The sequence below is a fragment of the Chrysochloris asiatica genome, unplaced genomic scaffold (genome assembly GCF_000296735.1).
Source record: "Chrysochloris asiatica unplaced genomic scaffold, ChrAsi1.0 scaffold00174, whole genome shotgun sequence".
In the NCBI taxonomy this organism is placed as follows: domain Eukaryota; kingdom Metazoa; phylum Chordata; class Mammalia; order Afrosoricida; family Chrysochloridae; genus Chrysochloris; species Chrysochloris asiatica.
The window spans coordinates 4,702,909-4,719,612 of NW_006408692.1; the positions used below are offsets into that span (position 1 = coordinate 4,702,909).

General features: G+C 40.3%; 1 protein-coding gene across 1 annotated transcript in view; it reads right to left on the reverse strand.

The window, feature by feature from the left end:
• The window catches only part of CDK17 (cyclin-dependent kinase 17), a 111,714-nt gene extending 103,259 nt beyond the window's left edge, over positions 1-8,455 (reverse strand). Inside the window, exon 1 of the mRNA XM_006871804.1 lies at positions 7,953-8,455. The gene's annotated coding sequence lies outside the window, so the exon portion shown is untranslated. The remainder of the gene's footprint in view (positions 1-7,952) is intronic.
• Between the last annotated feature and the right edge of the window lie 8,249 nt (positions 8,456-16,704).

Below are 16,704 nucleotides of genomic sequence, written 5' to 3' on the forward strand. Positions count from 1 at the left end.
ACACTTTAACAGTGATTGTACCCCCATACTGAAAAATCAAATTTACTTTTAAAAGTCATAAATAAAGGATTGCCTCTTTTTTAAAAAATTCAAGAAACAGGACAGGGTCAAATAACTAAACTCTGTTTAAGGAATCCATAATTTACTTCAGAATCCATGAAAAGCTTCCTTTTCAACCACAAGTAGCTGTATAAGTCAATAATATAAAATATTAAAACATGGAAACATGTTATTACTTAAAAGTTTATTTTAACATAATACTAAAAAATACATTTATACTAATTTAAAGGAAAATGCCCTTAAATTTGGAGTGATAAGAGCTTTGCTGTTACAAGTTGGTAATTTCCTACAAATATTAGTAACAATTTTTACCAATTCTAGTTGTATTATTGATATTAACAAAACACAAATAACAAATCTCAATCAATTTAAGCGTAGTACAAGTAAGCATTTAACTTGAAAAGGCCTAACAAGTTAGTAACTAACCTAAGATAAAGTCAGAGAAAAATTATCCTATTGTTTATAAAGCACAGACACAAAATGTGAAGACTCCTTGAAATTATTTATATTAACAAGTACATGAAAGGAAACAAAAATACACTGTTAAAAGGCAAGCCAGAAAAAAAAACAAAAAACACTTTATTAGCCCTAATATAAGAGCAGAGAGCTAATTTTCTTTCATTGTTTTTTACTTTATTGGACCACTGTCAGGCAAAGTCAATAACATTTTCTGTTCTTTAAATCCAAACTAGAAGTAAGATATACAAATATTTACAATACTAATTTGCGAATTTTTAAACTTTAAGTGTCAGTTTTCAATATAATAAGCAAAAATGTAAAATCTGGTCCAATAGTTCTATTTTTCAGAGGCACGTAGCCACACATAATAAAAAAAAAAAAACACACAAAATCAAATTTTCAAACCTTTCTAAATGAAAAAGGAGTCCTGGAAGTGTAGTGGGTTACAAGTTGGGCTGCTAACCACAAGATCAGCAATTTGAATCAGTGGCTCCATGGGAAGAAAGATGAGACTTTCTGCTCCGGTAAAGATTTACAGTCACAGAAACCTATACAGGGTTGCTATGAGTTGGAACCAACCAACTCCATGGCATGCAGACACTATCATTTAAATGAAAAAGAAATAATAAATGATACTGTTAAGTGCCATCAAGTGGATTCCAACTCACAGTGACCCCATATAGTGTTTCTGTGGACCATTTGGTAGGTTTGAACCACCAACTTTGTGGTTAGCAGCACAGTGCTGATCTGAAGCACCACACCAGGAGTCCAAATAATAAATGATACCAATTCCAAATCCTGGTGTGGTACTGTACGATGAGCACTGAGTCTCAAAGTCAGTAGTTCAAACTCACCAGCCACTCCTCAGAAACCCTTTAAAGGGTCATTTTGTGTTGGAACTGACTCAATGACACTTCATAACAATACCCAAAACCAATAGACAATTTTCAATTAATTTTATAATCTACCATTAGGAAAAATTTTCATCCAATACTTAAGCAGTAAAATCTTAGTTGTCTTCCACTTAGTGGCACATACACAAATAATGCAAACTAAGGTCAGTGGTTCAACTCACTAGCTTCTCCCTGGAAACCCTATACAGGGTCACTATGGGTCAGAATCGACTCAATAGCACTTAACAACAATAACAACAATTTTAATATGTGTATAATCAAAATAATGAGTAATTACTTAATAAAAAAATTAAAAGTAAATGTACTTGTACCACAAGTCCTGGTATGGTACTATTAAGATAAGCACTGTACTGCCAACCACAAGTTTGGTGTTTCAAACCCACTAGCCATTCCTCAGAAACCCTATATAGGGTCATTGAATGGGAACCGACTCCACACTTAATAGCAACAGCTGGCTGTGTGCCGTGGAGTCAGTTCTGACTCATAGCAACCCTATACAGGGTTTCCAAGGCTGTAAATCTTCACAGGAGCAGAACGCCTCATCTTTCTCCCACGAAACAGCTGGTAGTTTCAAACTGCTGACCTTGTGATTCGCAAGCCAATTTGTAATCGCTTTGCTACCAGAGCTCCTTAACGCAGTATACACAAAGAACCAAGATAAATCACTGATTAAAAATAAATCCCGCCCAAAATTCATTTTTTTTAGCATCTTGTATTATTTCATTTACCTTCAATATTTTTGCATACTTCATTTTTTTAATGCAGCAAAACTAAATTGATGTAATTTAATTATAGTTTTGATAAGCTTTTCTAATTTACCTCTGTTGACAAACCTCCATAGCAGAAGTTAACAATGATTTTAAAATCCAATCACCATGGAGGCAGTGAACATAGCAATCTAAATGCTAAACTCATTTAAATGGAATCTCAGCTTCATCACAGTGGGGACTGTTGCTCAAGTGCCCTTGAATCATTCCAATTTACATTGACCCTGTATAGAGTTTCCGAGGTGCAGATGGTAGATTTGAACAATGGACTTTGCAGCTATCAGTCCAGTGTTTATCCTACAGGCCACAAAAAGGATTCCAATCATAGTAGAGGTACTGTGCTGTTGAGTCAGTTTCACTTCATAGCAACAACCCTCAATAGGGTTTCAGAGGTTGTCCTGGTGTGGTGCTGTGAGTTAAATGCATCAGACAGCAAAGCTCTTTGAACTGCAAGGTCGGTAGTTCAAGCTCACCAGCTGCTACTCAGAAACCCTATAACAGGGTCGCTATGGGTCGGAACTGACTCGATGGCACTTAACAACAACAACAACAGTGCTTTACAGGAGCAGAAAATCTCATCTTTCTCCTGTCAAGTAGCTGGTGGATTCGAACTGCTGACCTTGCATGGAGCAGTCCAACACATAACCCACTACACCACCCGAGTTCCTTATCATAGTGATGCTGTTGTTCAGTGCCGTCGAGTAAATTTCAACTCATAGTGACCCTGTATAGGGTTTCCAAGGAGTGACTTGTGGACCTGAACCGCCAATCTTTCAGTTAGCAGTCCAGTGCTTATCCTACAGCACCACAATGGAAATAATTACTTAACCTTATCAAAAGTCTCTGTTTCATCATTTGAAAAGTAGGCAGAATACGAATGTTGTTCTTGTTATGTGTCATGAGTCAATTCCAACCCATAGCAACCCTTTATAAGGTGTCTGAGGAGCAGCTGGTAAGCTTGCGAATCAAACCAACTTTGCAGTACAACACATTAACCCACAATGCCACACCAGGACTCTACAATACCTATGGTGGTGGTTCCGTGGAGTTGGTTCCAACTCATATAGCAACCCTATACAGGGTTTGTTGTTGTTGTTGTTGTTAAGTGCCGTTGAGTCGGTTTCGACCCATAGCGACCCTGAATAGGGTTTCCGAGGCTGTAAATCTTTACGGGAGCAGATCGCCTCATCTTTCTCCCGCGGAGCAGCTGGTAGTTTCGAACTGCTGACCTTAAGGTTCGCAGCCCGATTCGTAACCACTACGCTACCAGAGCTCCTACCAGTCGCTCCGCGGGAGAAAGATGAGGCTTTCTACTCCCGTAAGGATTTACACCCTCGGAAACCCTGTACAGGGTCGCTATGGGTCGGAACCGACTCAAAGGCACTTAACAACAACAGTCTTTCACATAGCTAATATAAAAAATATTTTAAAAGAAAACTTTGGACAGCAAGATCATTTTTATGTCATTCCAATATACTGTAGATAGTAAATCTACGTCCTCATATATAGTATTCAGTATCATGTTACTGCAAAATATATATTATTCACAAGAGAGATAGCCCTCCTATTAGATTTATTAGTAGATGTCTATTGAGTTTCCAAGTTGGCCAAGAGGGGGAGGAAACAGGCTAGGAAAGATAAAGCTAAGCTTGGACATATACAATACATTTTTCTGATCCTTGGCAATTCCTCTTGTGCAAATATCAACTGGGTTGCAGTTGTTAAGTGCTGTCAAGTCAGTTATAATTCATAGTGACCCTGTGTAGAGTTTCCAAGGAGCAGATGATGTGTTTGAACTGTTGACCTTGTAGTTAAAGGTCCACTGCTTATCCTACAGGGCCACACCAGGACTCCTAAAACTGTAACCACCAACTAAAAAGTCTGCTGGAAAAATAATTACAAAGATTCCATTAATGACAATAAGAATTCTTAGCTTAGTGTTGTAAGGATCTCACGTTGTTGTTAAGTCGATTCTGATTCATAGCAACCCTTTACAGGGTTTCCAAGGTTTCTGAACCACCCCCATCAGGATGTCATCGAAATCTTTTAAAAAACAAAAAGCAAATACCAAATAAACACTCTCTCCACTAGCTTCAAATAAACTGCCAACATTGTAGGTTGAATGCTAGCCAGCTGTGCCATATTTCATATTATAGGCATTTTTTCTCACAAATACTATATAAAACAGTTCTAAATGTCAGAAACCTATTGCTACTTTTCAGCATATAAAATGAAAAATGCCATAGTCACTTTATACATGTTGTTGTTGTTAAATGTGATCAAGTCAGTTCCAACTCACAGCAACCCTGTACAGGGTTTTGGAGGAGCAGCTGGTGAATTTGAATCCGCAACCTTTCAGTTCAAACTGACCTTGAGGTTGAGCGAGTATCCTAAGGAGCCACACCAGATGCTTTAAATTATTTTCTATTAAAAAGTTTGAGGAATAATTACCCATTCAAAGTTCAAAAGAACCTGAAACTATTCTTCCTTAACATGTATGAACAGAGACAAATTTTTAAATAAAATACTCTAAAGAATATTTTTGGGTTTTTTTTTTTTTCAGTAGAGCAATAACTTCATTAAATAATTATCCATCATAGAAGTATAAAAGCTATGAGATAGAATGTTATAATTACATGCATATAAAGGAAGCAGCAATATACCTTATAAATATTCAGCACTATCAGACAATAACAAAGAAAACCGTAGAGTAAAAATTTCATATTCACAGGTTGTTTTTTTTTTTAATAAAGGGCATCATCATATCATCATCTCACTTTTGAATATCTATCTCAGTTGCCATTATTGCTTTCATTGTTCACAATAAAACACTTGCACTGTTTTCAGTTAGAACTATTTCACCAAAGAAGAGTAAAGAGGAACAATACTGCTAAAAATATGGGAAGGGGAGGAAGTCTTGACAGAGCAAAGACATTAAATTTATATGCTCTTTTCCCATCGTAATTGTAGCACTGAACCTATGTTTGAAACCTAAACATACCAACAAAAACATCTATTAAAATCTGTTTAGTCAACTACAGAGCAAAGGAAATAAAATGTTCTACTTTTTGTACTACCAATAACTTATTAGAACATGATTGCTGGTGTACAAAGCTACCAGACAGTGAATCAATTCTATCAGCTCCATCTTTTTTTATTATGCATCTCTATTTCCTTCTGGTATTATTATTTATCTCTCTTTATTTTCTTCTGACAACAAGAATATATATGGCAAGCTATACTATTTCAAATCCCAAACTCTTTTGTGTTAATCATGACATTAATAAGACTTTAGTTCTACATTTACTTTTTTTTTTACCCCTGATTATGGAAGTGAAAATTAATAAAATACAGAAATGTATTTTTTAATTCCTCCAGAAACCTTTGTTGACATTTTAATAGACTTCTTTCCAGCAAGACTTAAATGTTGATTGTATAATTAGAATTAATATTATACAGGAAAAAAATCAATGTATCCTTAATATAGCCTTTCAGTAAATATGTTACATAAGACATCGATTATTAATATGACCTGTTATTTTCACAAAGATCTTTAAAATACTAAAATATGCGTTAGGTGATTAAGAGTAGGTACAGGGAGTCTCCTAACTCAGAAACTCATCCCTAAACTGAAATCCCCTTCACAATTTTTAAAGCGTCAAAATTTTAATGGAAACAAGCTACAAAATATGTCTGTTCTTACAGTAATATGAACATCAACATCCCTACATCAAAAGGCTTTAGGTTTTTTGGGGTTTTTGTTTCAGTTTTTACTTCAGTAATGTGTTTTTTTTTTCATTGTGTTATTTGTTGTTTAAGTGCCTTCAAGTCAATTTCCAACTCACAGTGACCCCATGTAGGATTGCCCACAGACATTTCTAGGCTGCAATCTTTACTAGAGCAGATCACCAGGTTTTTCTCCTTGGGAGCTGCTATGCAAGTTGAAACTACTGACCTTTCTTGTGCCACTCAGGTTGCTTTATTTTCACTGCAAAATGATAAAATAGCACAAATGACATTTTAACAGTAATTTTAGAGCACCTGAAATGCAGACTCAACATTTTGTTTTGAAAGCCCTGCATTCAAATTGTCAGCACTCTAGCCATGCCATGGTTTAGCACAGTAAAATGGTAACTCCTTTCATAAGTCCAATATTCTCTCATAACTTTCCAAGAAATATAGTCATATAAAGAGTATTCTATATTTATCACATTTTTGTCTTTCGCCCACTCAACCCCTTGTTTACGGACTATACAGATGTCAGAATTACAGACTGAAATTACTTCATTAACAAAGCAGCACCCCAATATTTAATCACCAAACCAACTCCTTAGACCTTTCAAAACAAAACTAACCTTATCACTTCTAGTACTTTTTTTTTTATTCCTTAAAATCTGATTTAACCTTATTTGTAGGGTTCAAGAGAGGCTTAGGTCTACCAGAGGTAACTAAGATCTTAAAATCCTAATCATTTTCTTCTTTGAACAAAATAAATCGAAAATACAGTAACTCAGATGTGTTACTTTGACCTTCACACACAAACACCGTACACAAAAGAGAAATCCATCGACAATGGCTAAAAAAAGAAAAGAAAAAGTTTGGAGGAAAGAACTATCTGTCTTCACGTCCAGCATGTCCTGATTAAGTGACAGGTCAGACTGCCAGGAATACCCTTTCCTGACCCTAGGAGAGGTCACGACTCTAAATTTGCCACTTTGTACCCAGAAATTAACTTAGCTAAGTAAAGAGGTGATAAAACAGGGCCAATGCTGTGCTTCCAGTGGACACATTAACGAGGAGCTCCACGGATCTCAGCTAAATGCCTTTGCCATGTTTGCAGAAGAAAAGCTAATTGTTAAAGGCCATGTGACCTGACAGAGCTCAGAGAGGAAAGGGTGGGAGGACGAGAGAGGAGTTCAAGGCAGTTCAGGGTCAGAACCAGCACAGGCATCCTGTCATTAGCAAACGTTCCCCGAGCTGAAGGCAAAATACTGCTTACCCGAAAAGGAGTGGGTGAAAAGTAGAGGAGAATGAGCGTCAATGTGGCAGTGTGGGGGTGATGGGAGGGAAAGAATCTGAAGCTACCCAGCTGAGTTAGGGAGCAAAAGCATCGGGCACAAAAAAATAACAAAAACGCTGAGAAATGCAACTGCGACGCCGGAGACGGCAACACTTGGCAGCCTTGCCCCCCCCCCGCCCCCCATCTTCCCCTCGCCATCGCTTGTCTGGTTTCCCGCATTCCCTCCGGTTCTGCTCCGGATCAACCCTCGGGGGTGTGACCCGCCAGCGGCGGCTGCCCGGAGCTTTGTCTGGCCCGCTCCCCACACCAGGGCGCTCCCCGCCGTCTCCAAGGAGCCGCCAGCGCCGCGGCCGCCGCCTCCGCGCCCATCTCCCGGGGCCCGCACCCCCAGCGCCACCTCCGCCCAGGGAACCTTTGTGTCTCGGGGGACTTTCTGCCTCTTCCCCTCCTCCGCCTCCCGGGGAGTTCGGTCGCCCCTGGAGACCCAAGCGGCAGCAAACACCGGAGGCGGAGGCGGCGGCCGGACCCCCCCGCTCCGCTCACCCCCGGAAATGCCTGGGCGACCCGCAGACCGCGCTGAAGCCGAGGGGCGACAGACACGCGCAGATCTCCGTGCCGCGCCCCCTCTCACAACTTCTCGGCCGGGCCTGTGCCTCCCGCCCCCATCAGCCCCGCCCGAGGTCGGCCCGACAACAGGGGGGAGCCCCGTGCGGCCGATGGCCGCGAACTCACCAGCAAGTGCAGGGGCCGAGTCCCCGGACAAGGCGAGGCGCGGAGGGAAAGCGACTCAGCCGACGCCCGCCGCGACCGGATGCAGGTCCGGGTCCCAGCGGCCGGCCGACCCGAGGCGCAGGCCTCCGCCGTCGCCGCCTTCCGGCTCTCGCCAAGGGTCCGGGGCCTCCGGGAGGGGCTGGAAGTCCTCACGCGTTACCAAGCCCCCTGGTCAACATGGCTCCCGGGCCGCCGAGCCGCACGGACGGCCCAGTAATCCCCTCTGGAAGCCGGGGCGTGAGCGAAGCGAACGCAGAAGCGCCGACTCCAGGCTGAGATGGCCCGGCAGGACGGCTGGTTCCTTCCTCAACCCGGGCTCTGGGGCCGGACCGTGGGGAGCTGAGGAGACGGCGGGCGGTCGCTTCGCTCGCTGCGTGAGCGTCGTTTTCTCACTCGGCGACTGCAGATTGACGCCTCCGCTTGTTTCCCGGAGGAGAGCGAGCGCGAGAGAAAAAAGACTTTTATTGAAACGATCCAACCAGCGGCGGCGGAGAAAGGCGAGCTGGCCGCTGGAGCTTTCCCCACCCCCGCCTGCGCTGCTGGCCGGTGGCAGCGCGACCCCTGCCGGCGGCGGTGGCGGCGGAGCCGGAGACCGGGGGCGGGGCCTGGGGCCGGGTGGGGTATCCCTGGGAAATCCCCCGCCCTGGGAGCTGGGCCTCAGTCTCCTGGCCTAGCTTCTGGAGCAGCTGATGGAAGGAAGAGACCCCACAATTGGCGGCGTCTGTCCGCTGAGACTGGAAAAGAAAGTCTCTTAATAATTCAGTCCCTTCATCTCACCCACAAAACACAGCAAAACTAAAATTAACCAACTAATGATTCTGTGGCACTGTAGGCTCAACACTGGACTGTGAGCCACAAGTTCACCAGTTTAAACCCACCAGCTGCTCCTTGAAAATCCTATACAGGATCGCTGAGTCGGAATCGACTCGATGGCACTTAACAATAACAACAACAATTATTGTAAAATATATCAGTATTTTCAACTGATTTTCTAGAGAATTGTTATCACAAGGCCCCAAATTGAATTAGGTTGATTGTTGTAACTTTTTGCTTTTATTGTATGTGAATTGGTGGGTACCAGTACAATACACTCATGAAGGGATCATCAATTCATTTAGACTACGTTTTTTTTATTATTATACTTGGCAATATACTAAGTCCTCAAGGAATTTAAGAATCTACTGGGATGAAAGGTATTCAACAATTATAAAAATATGAGAATTATGAGAGGGGAAATACAGGATGCTGTGAGAACAGAAAGGAACCTCAGGGGCAGTTGGTTGGTTTTGCTTTCTTGGGGGAGGGCCCCCAGAGAGGTTGGCCCAATTTCTGTTAATCTTTTTAGTTTCTTCTTTCCCAGAGGCTAAAAGCTAGTTCAGGAAAGAACTGCAGAGTGAAAGTGAAGACAAACTGAAGTATTACTGACCTAGTTTTTTCCAGTAATAAAGATAAAAACATTAAGTAAAAACAAACAGAACCTAGAGGGAGGTAATGAGAAGACTGAAAGAAAAGAGTGGGGACCGGAAGTAGACAACCTAAACAACAGAAAAAAAAATTTTTAACGACATAAAAGGCCTGGTGAAGTGAGATAGACATATTTTTCATTTTAACACCGGAAGTAAAACAAATACATTTTTAATGCAATTTCAAATCACAGAATGTTCTAAGGACTAATGACAATTGTCTTCTTGGATTCCTAGATGTTTCCCTCTGCCTGCTGAATCTTTTATCTTGTTTTGTTGGGCAAAATTCCGTGTATCTACTATATCATGGTTACGAATCGGGCTGCTAATCTCACAGTCAGCAGTTCGAAACTACCAGCTGTTTTGTGGAAGATAGATGAGGGTTTCTGCTCCCGTAAGAACCGACTCCACGGCACATAACAACAACAAAGATTTACAGCCTCAGAAACCCTGTACAGGGTTGCTATGAGTAGGAAGCGACTCCACGGCACACAACAACAACTATAATCTCCAACAATGATTTGCATCAATCAGACCACTTCCATGCTTCCAGAATTAGCAGAACCCATAAATTAGCAACATTTATGATCTATACATATTTAACACTTATACACAATAATACACTTGTTTGTACAATAATTTAGATAATAAACTTTCCTTTAGAAAGTTTAATTTTTAAGCATTGTTAATGGTGCTTTGGAGTCCGGGTGTGGCTCTTTGGGTTAATGCACTGGGCTACAAATTCAGTTTAAACCACCAAGTCGGCTATTCGAGTTTACCAGCTATTCCTGAGAAATCCTATACAGAGTAGCTATAGGTAGGAACTGACTCGACAGCACTTAACAGCAACACCAACAATAGAATTTTGGAGCCCTGGTGTGGTATATATCACTATTTTCAACTGACTTTCTAGAGAGTTGATATCACAATGCCCCAAATTGAATTAGGTTGATTGCTGTAACTTTTTGCTTTTATTGTATGTGAATTGTGTGGGATAAAGCACTGGACCACGAGGTCATTAAGCACAAACTCACCATCTGATCTTTTGAAACCCTATACACAACTAAACAGCGCTTAACAACAGCCAGGGTGCTTTTAAGAATTTCCAAGTAAAAGAGCTTTACATTGTAGCAAGAAGTAGCAACATTTTCAGAGTTCCTTCAAATTTAGAGGAAAAGAAATATTGATATTCATACTCGTATGAAGTCCTTATATGCAATCATTTTCATATACTTACCTTATTTAACAACAACAACAACCAAAAGTATTTAAACAGTAATTGTATGCTCCACCACCACCACCCTGGTCTCTTTATTAATCTTAAACTCATAATAGTGAGTGCTGTATAGTAGGTTACACATTGGGCTGTCAACAATAAGAACAATAGTTCAAACCCACTAGCTGCTTGCTCCAAGGGAGAAAGGGGAGGCTTACTGGTCCTGTAAAAATTTGTCATTGTTGTTAAGTGCCATCCAGTCGGTACTGACTCATAGCAACCTATGTACAACAGAACAAAACACTGCCCGGTCCTGAAACCTCACTACTGTTGCCATGCTTGAGTCCATCGATGCTGCCACTTGGCCAATCCATCTCGTTGGGGGTCTTCCTCTTTTTCTCTGACCCTCCACCTTATCAAACATGATATCCTTCTCCAGTGACTGGTCCCTCCTGACAATATGTCCAAAGTATGAGACACGAAGTTTGGCCACCATGGCCTCTAAGGAGCACTCTGGTTGCACTTCCAAAACGCATCTATTGGTTCTTTTGGCAGCCCATGGCACTTTAAATGTTCTCCTCCAACACGATAACTCAAAAGCATCAATTCTATAGTCTTCCTTATTCACTGTCCAGCTTTCACATGCATATGAGGTTATTGAAAATACCATGGCTTGGGTCAGGCGCACCTTAGTCCTCCAGCTGACATCTTTGCTCTTCAACACTTTAAAAAGGTCTTGTGCAGCAGATTTGCCTAATGCAATACGTCATTTGATTTCTTGACTGCTGCTTCCGCGAGTGTTAATAGTTGATCCAAGAAGAATGAAATCCTTGACAACTTCAATCTTTTCTCGGTTGATAAGAATGTTGTTTATTGGTCCAGGGGTGAGGGTTTTTGTTTTCTTGACCTTGAGATGGATTGCATCTCTGTAAAGATTGACAACCTCGGAATCTACTCGATGGCAGTGAGTTCGGGGTTTGGGTATATGATATGACACTCTGAATTCTAGTACCAATAATTCCCCTCTCATATTAATAGGAATTGCCTCATTAGAAATCTAAAGATTATTTTGATTGCCTCAGTCAAAGTTGGTAAATAACAATGTTTCTTCTTTCTACATCTTTTATTGCTGTAATAAAGACTTCATCATTAGAACTTAGATTATTTTACTGATCTGTTTATTCTTTCATTCAAAAAATATTTGCTGACTGTTCATATACCAAACAGACAAGTTGGAAAGCAATTGATGGAAACAAGCAATAAGCATGGAAATCAACTAATGACTTCATAACATAGTTTATAATTACGAGAAATGTTGTTAAGAAAAGGAATCAGTAATAGAAAGAAATTGGAGGGTGGCTCAGGTACTTGGATGGTGAATAAGAAAAGGCCTGAAAATCAGTATGGGCTAGGAGCCAGGGGTTCTTTCTTTATTTGTTGTTGTTGTTATTATTAAGTGCCATTGAGTGAGTTCCAACTCATAGCAACCCTGCATAGGGTTTCTGAGGAGCGGCTGGTGAGTTTGTTCCTTTAAGAAAATGCCATATAACAATCAAAAACATGGGTGAGTGCATTCACTTAATGACTTTTCTAAATTGACTTAAACTTCACACATAATGTTTTGGGCCTATTGGTGGTGGTAGTTTTGTGTCACTGAGTCCATTCTGACACACAGAGACCGTGTATAGAATTTCTGAGGCTGTAAATCTTTATGGGAGCAGAAAGCCTCATCTTTTACCCACGGAGCAGCTGGTAGATTCCAACTGCTGACCTTTCAGTTAGCAGTCCAGCTCGTAGTCCACTATGCTATCAGGGCTCCTCTTTGCGCCTGTGAGTTGACCTTTTTCTCTATTTTGTAATAGACTCGTTATTTACCTTAGGAAATAAATTGAAATTATAAAATTACATAGAGCATTCCCCCCCACCCCAAACTGGTTAATTAATAATATTCCCTAGCACTCTGGTGGGCATTGTTGTTGTTGTTAAGTGCCATCAAGTTCGTTCCAACCCATCTTGACCTTGTAAAGGGTTTCCAAGGAACAGCTGGTGAGCTTGAACCGCTGGCTTTGTGGTTCAAACCAACTTTGCAGTCCAGTGCATTAACCCACAGGGTCACACCAGGATTCCCTGGTAGGCATAGTGGGTTACAAGTTAGTCTGGTAACTGCAAGGTCAGCAGTTTGAATCTACCAGCTGATGAGGTTTTCTGTTTCCATAAACATCACAGCCTCAGAAACCTTATACAGGGTCACTATGAGTCAGAACTGATTCCGTGGCACATAACCACCACCACCACTTAGGGTAGAGATACTGAGGAGGAGCTGAGGAAAAGTTCCAAGATCAAATCCACTTGGAAAATGCCACATATTTTTCATTTGCCTTTTGAAATTTACAAAATATATTTACATATTAAAAGCTCTCAAAAGTTCACAGATTAAAAATAATTTTCTTTCCAGTTGAACTGTTGTTGTTGTTAGGTGCCGCCAAGTCAGTTCGGACTCATTGCGACACTGTATAGGGTTTCCTAGAGGAACTGGGGGGCTTGAGCTGCCAACTTTACAGTTAGCAAGGTTAGTAGTCTAGTTTTTATCCTACAGCACTGCAGTATCCCAAAATATTTTGGCCAAGCAGTAGCTTTACCATAAATGTAAATTCGAATATTGAGGTACACTAGTGTTTGGAGGAATCCTGGTTTGGAACTGAAGGATAATGCAACGGACTGCAAGGTCGGCTTGGACCACAAGGTTGGTGGTTCAAACTCACCAACCTCTCCTTGGAAACCTTATACAGGTTTGCTATGATTCAGAACGGACTTTGATGGCCCTTAAGAATAACAACAGTGTTTTGAAGAACAGAATTTGGGAAACTGCTTTCTTACAGCACTAGTTATTTAATCTTCTGGCTTTGTGGAGAGTGCTCTACTGAAGGGGAGAGTTTAAAGGTCATTGAACTTCAGGCAGAGTAGAAGGGGATAGAGTCAAAGAGTAGAAGTGGAGAGAGTCAAAGATCCCACTGCAGTTGGTACTCTAAGAGTAGCATAGCTTGAGAAACTAAGGTGATACATCTCCAGGTAAGACACACTTACAAATGGAAAAGAAACATGTAAGCTGGTTTTCATTCTCAACCTGTGTTCCCTGAACCAGCAGCATGCTGCAAAATCGCCTAGGAATATCTTAGAAATGCAAATTCTCAGGCCGCACTCCAGACCACAAGAATCAGAAACTCTGAGTGGGGCTTACCAAATTCTGTTTAAACAAGTTCTATAAGATTCTACTGCACGCTAAAGTTTTAGAACCACTACACATGCTAACCAAGAGTGGTTTTAAGCACTTGGTGGTGTTAAGTGCTGTCCAGCTGTTTGAACTGCTAATCTTGTGGTGAGCAGTTCAGGGCTTATCCTACAGCACCATACCAGGAGCCCCTACCAAAAGCAGTTTTAAGCACTTAGCTAATTCAAATACACCCACCAGCCACTCAATGGGAAAAAATTGTGACAGTTGACTTCTGTAAAAAATTACAAGTCTTGGAACTTCTATGGTTCTGCTCTGAGTCAGAATCAGCTTGATGGCAATGGAATAGGTTAGTTTCCTATACAAGGGGCCCTGGTGTACTTTAGGATAAATACTGCACTGCTAATCACAAGGTCATGGTTCAAACTAACCAGCTGCTCCTCGAAACCCTACAAAAGGTGAGCTGGAAGCAGCTCATAACAGTAACAACAACTCCATAAAACGCCAACACATAGCTAGTGAAAGAAAGAAGTTTTCCACCTGTTTGAATTTCTGGACCATTTGCAATTATTAATGTAAAACATTCTCAATCAAATTAAATAATTTGCCAAACAGGTAAAATACTTTTAGCTAGGCTCCATTTCTTATTTTGCTAATCCAAACCACAAAGTAAATCTTTTTTTTTTTTTTTTTCGTAACAAGAATGAAGTATATCAAGCTCAGGGTAGCAACCATCTGTCTTCCCTTAAATATTATTTGAGCAAAATAATTTTACATTTGTGAAGCATGAAACTATAGAAAAAAGAATATTAGTCAAAAGAATTCACTTCTACCTGCTTTGTAAGCAAAACATCGACTCTCACCATAACATTTATTTTTTTATAAATGTACCGTTCCAACATTTGCATACATAAAGGTGGAAATTTCACAGCGTTAGATCTATTTAAAATCATTATCGGAATACCTCCATATAACGGTGAGTTACAAATTTGAGGAGGGAAATTTTGTTCCGGTTTACATCTAAAATTTCACATACAGTGTGCTGGATTTACCTGTAGATTTAATAGCATCAGAGATAACTGGTACAGTCCAGGGTAGGGTTGGGAGTACAAATATAAACATTCTTCAAGTGGGTAATATCATGTGTTCTTAAGAGGGAAATTAATTTAGGAAACAAACTCAATCTTGGCACTTGAGATAGACACTTTGTTTTAAAATGAAATTGTTTGCTTGTTGCTGAGAAAGTATTCTTGCTGCTATTATGTGCCATCAAGTCAATTCCAACTCACAGTGACCCTACATAGGATTTCCAAGGAGCAGCTGGTGAGTTTGAACCACCGACCTTGTAGTTCACAGTTCAGTGCAGTATTAGTCTCCAGGATTTCAGTTAGGTTCTGCACATAGCTCTATTGAGACTCTTGTTCTTAAGTTCCGTCAAATTGGCTCCAACTCATAACAACCCTGTATAGGTTTTCCAAGAAGCGACTGGTGAGCTTGAACTGCCAACCTTGGACTATGGATTAATGTGCTGAACTACAAAATTGGTTTGAACTGCAAGGTTGATAGGTTGAGACTAGGAGGAATTAAACAGCTGGGTTGTTGTTGTTGTTTTTCTTTCTTTCTTAAAGTTTGTGCTATTATACTACTATTCTTCTGTTGCCTGGAAAAAAAGGAGAGGTAACCTCCTAAAATCATATAAAATACATTTAAAGTTTATTTGAGATTCCTGGAAAATAACGCACAACTGAAAGACATCCGTAAAATGTAATAAATTCCATGCTTTTTAAAAAACCACTGGTGAAAAGTAGGAGTCAGGGCAGTAAAGTTTTTTCTCTCTTAAGCACATGAAGGAGAATGTGGCAATTGGCCATTTTCCCAGGACCTTGGGAATCATTGGCATTTTTCGCCCTTTTAAAAAATGAGTAAAGAATAAGTATAGCAGAGGCTTTCTGGTTTTGTCATCTTTGGCATTCAGCCCAGTGATTCATTTTTAGGGAAGTTGATCAGACTCATTTGTATATGCATATAGAAGCTGGATAATGAAAAAGGAAGACAGGGGGTAAATTGATATGCTTGAATTGTGGTGTTGGCAAAGAATATTGAATATACCATGTTCTGCCAGAAGAACGAACAAATCTGTCTCAGAATAGATAAAATCAGAATGCTTCTTAGAATCAAGCATGGCAAGGTTTCATCTTGCTTATTTTGACACATCATCAGGAAGGCCCAATCATTACAAAAGGACATGAGGTTCAGTAGAGAGGATCAGCAAAAACGAGGGAACCCTTAATGCAATAGATTGATACAGTAGCCTCAACAGTAATTTAAATACACAAACCACCATGAAGATAGCATAGGACCAGGTGATGTTTTTGTTCTGCTATACAGAATGTCAGCAAGAATCAGAGTAAGATGTCCAGTAACAATAAACTCTTATAGTCATTAGCTAATATTTTTAAAGGGTAAGTCTTCAGTAAACCAGCTTAGCCAATGCTAGTTTGCAGACATCGAACCCCTGCTCCATTTTAGAATTAATATGATCTTTGAAAAGGAGACTTGAGTAAATATGTGACATGTAAATGTCTTACAGTGGAAAAATAAAAAATTGAGGAAGAGGAGAAAGAGAACAAGAAAGAAAAGAAGCAGAAGAGGTGGAGGAGAAGGAGGAGAATTGAACTTCTTAAATATCTGTTTATGTCAGCAGTAAGGAAGCTAAAGATGTTAATACATCATTGTTGTTGTTGTTAAGTGCCATTGAGTCAGTACCGACTCATAGCAACCTTATGCACAACAGAACGAAACACT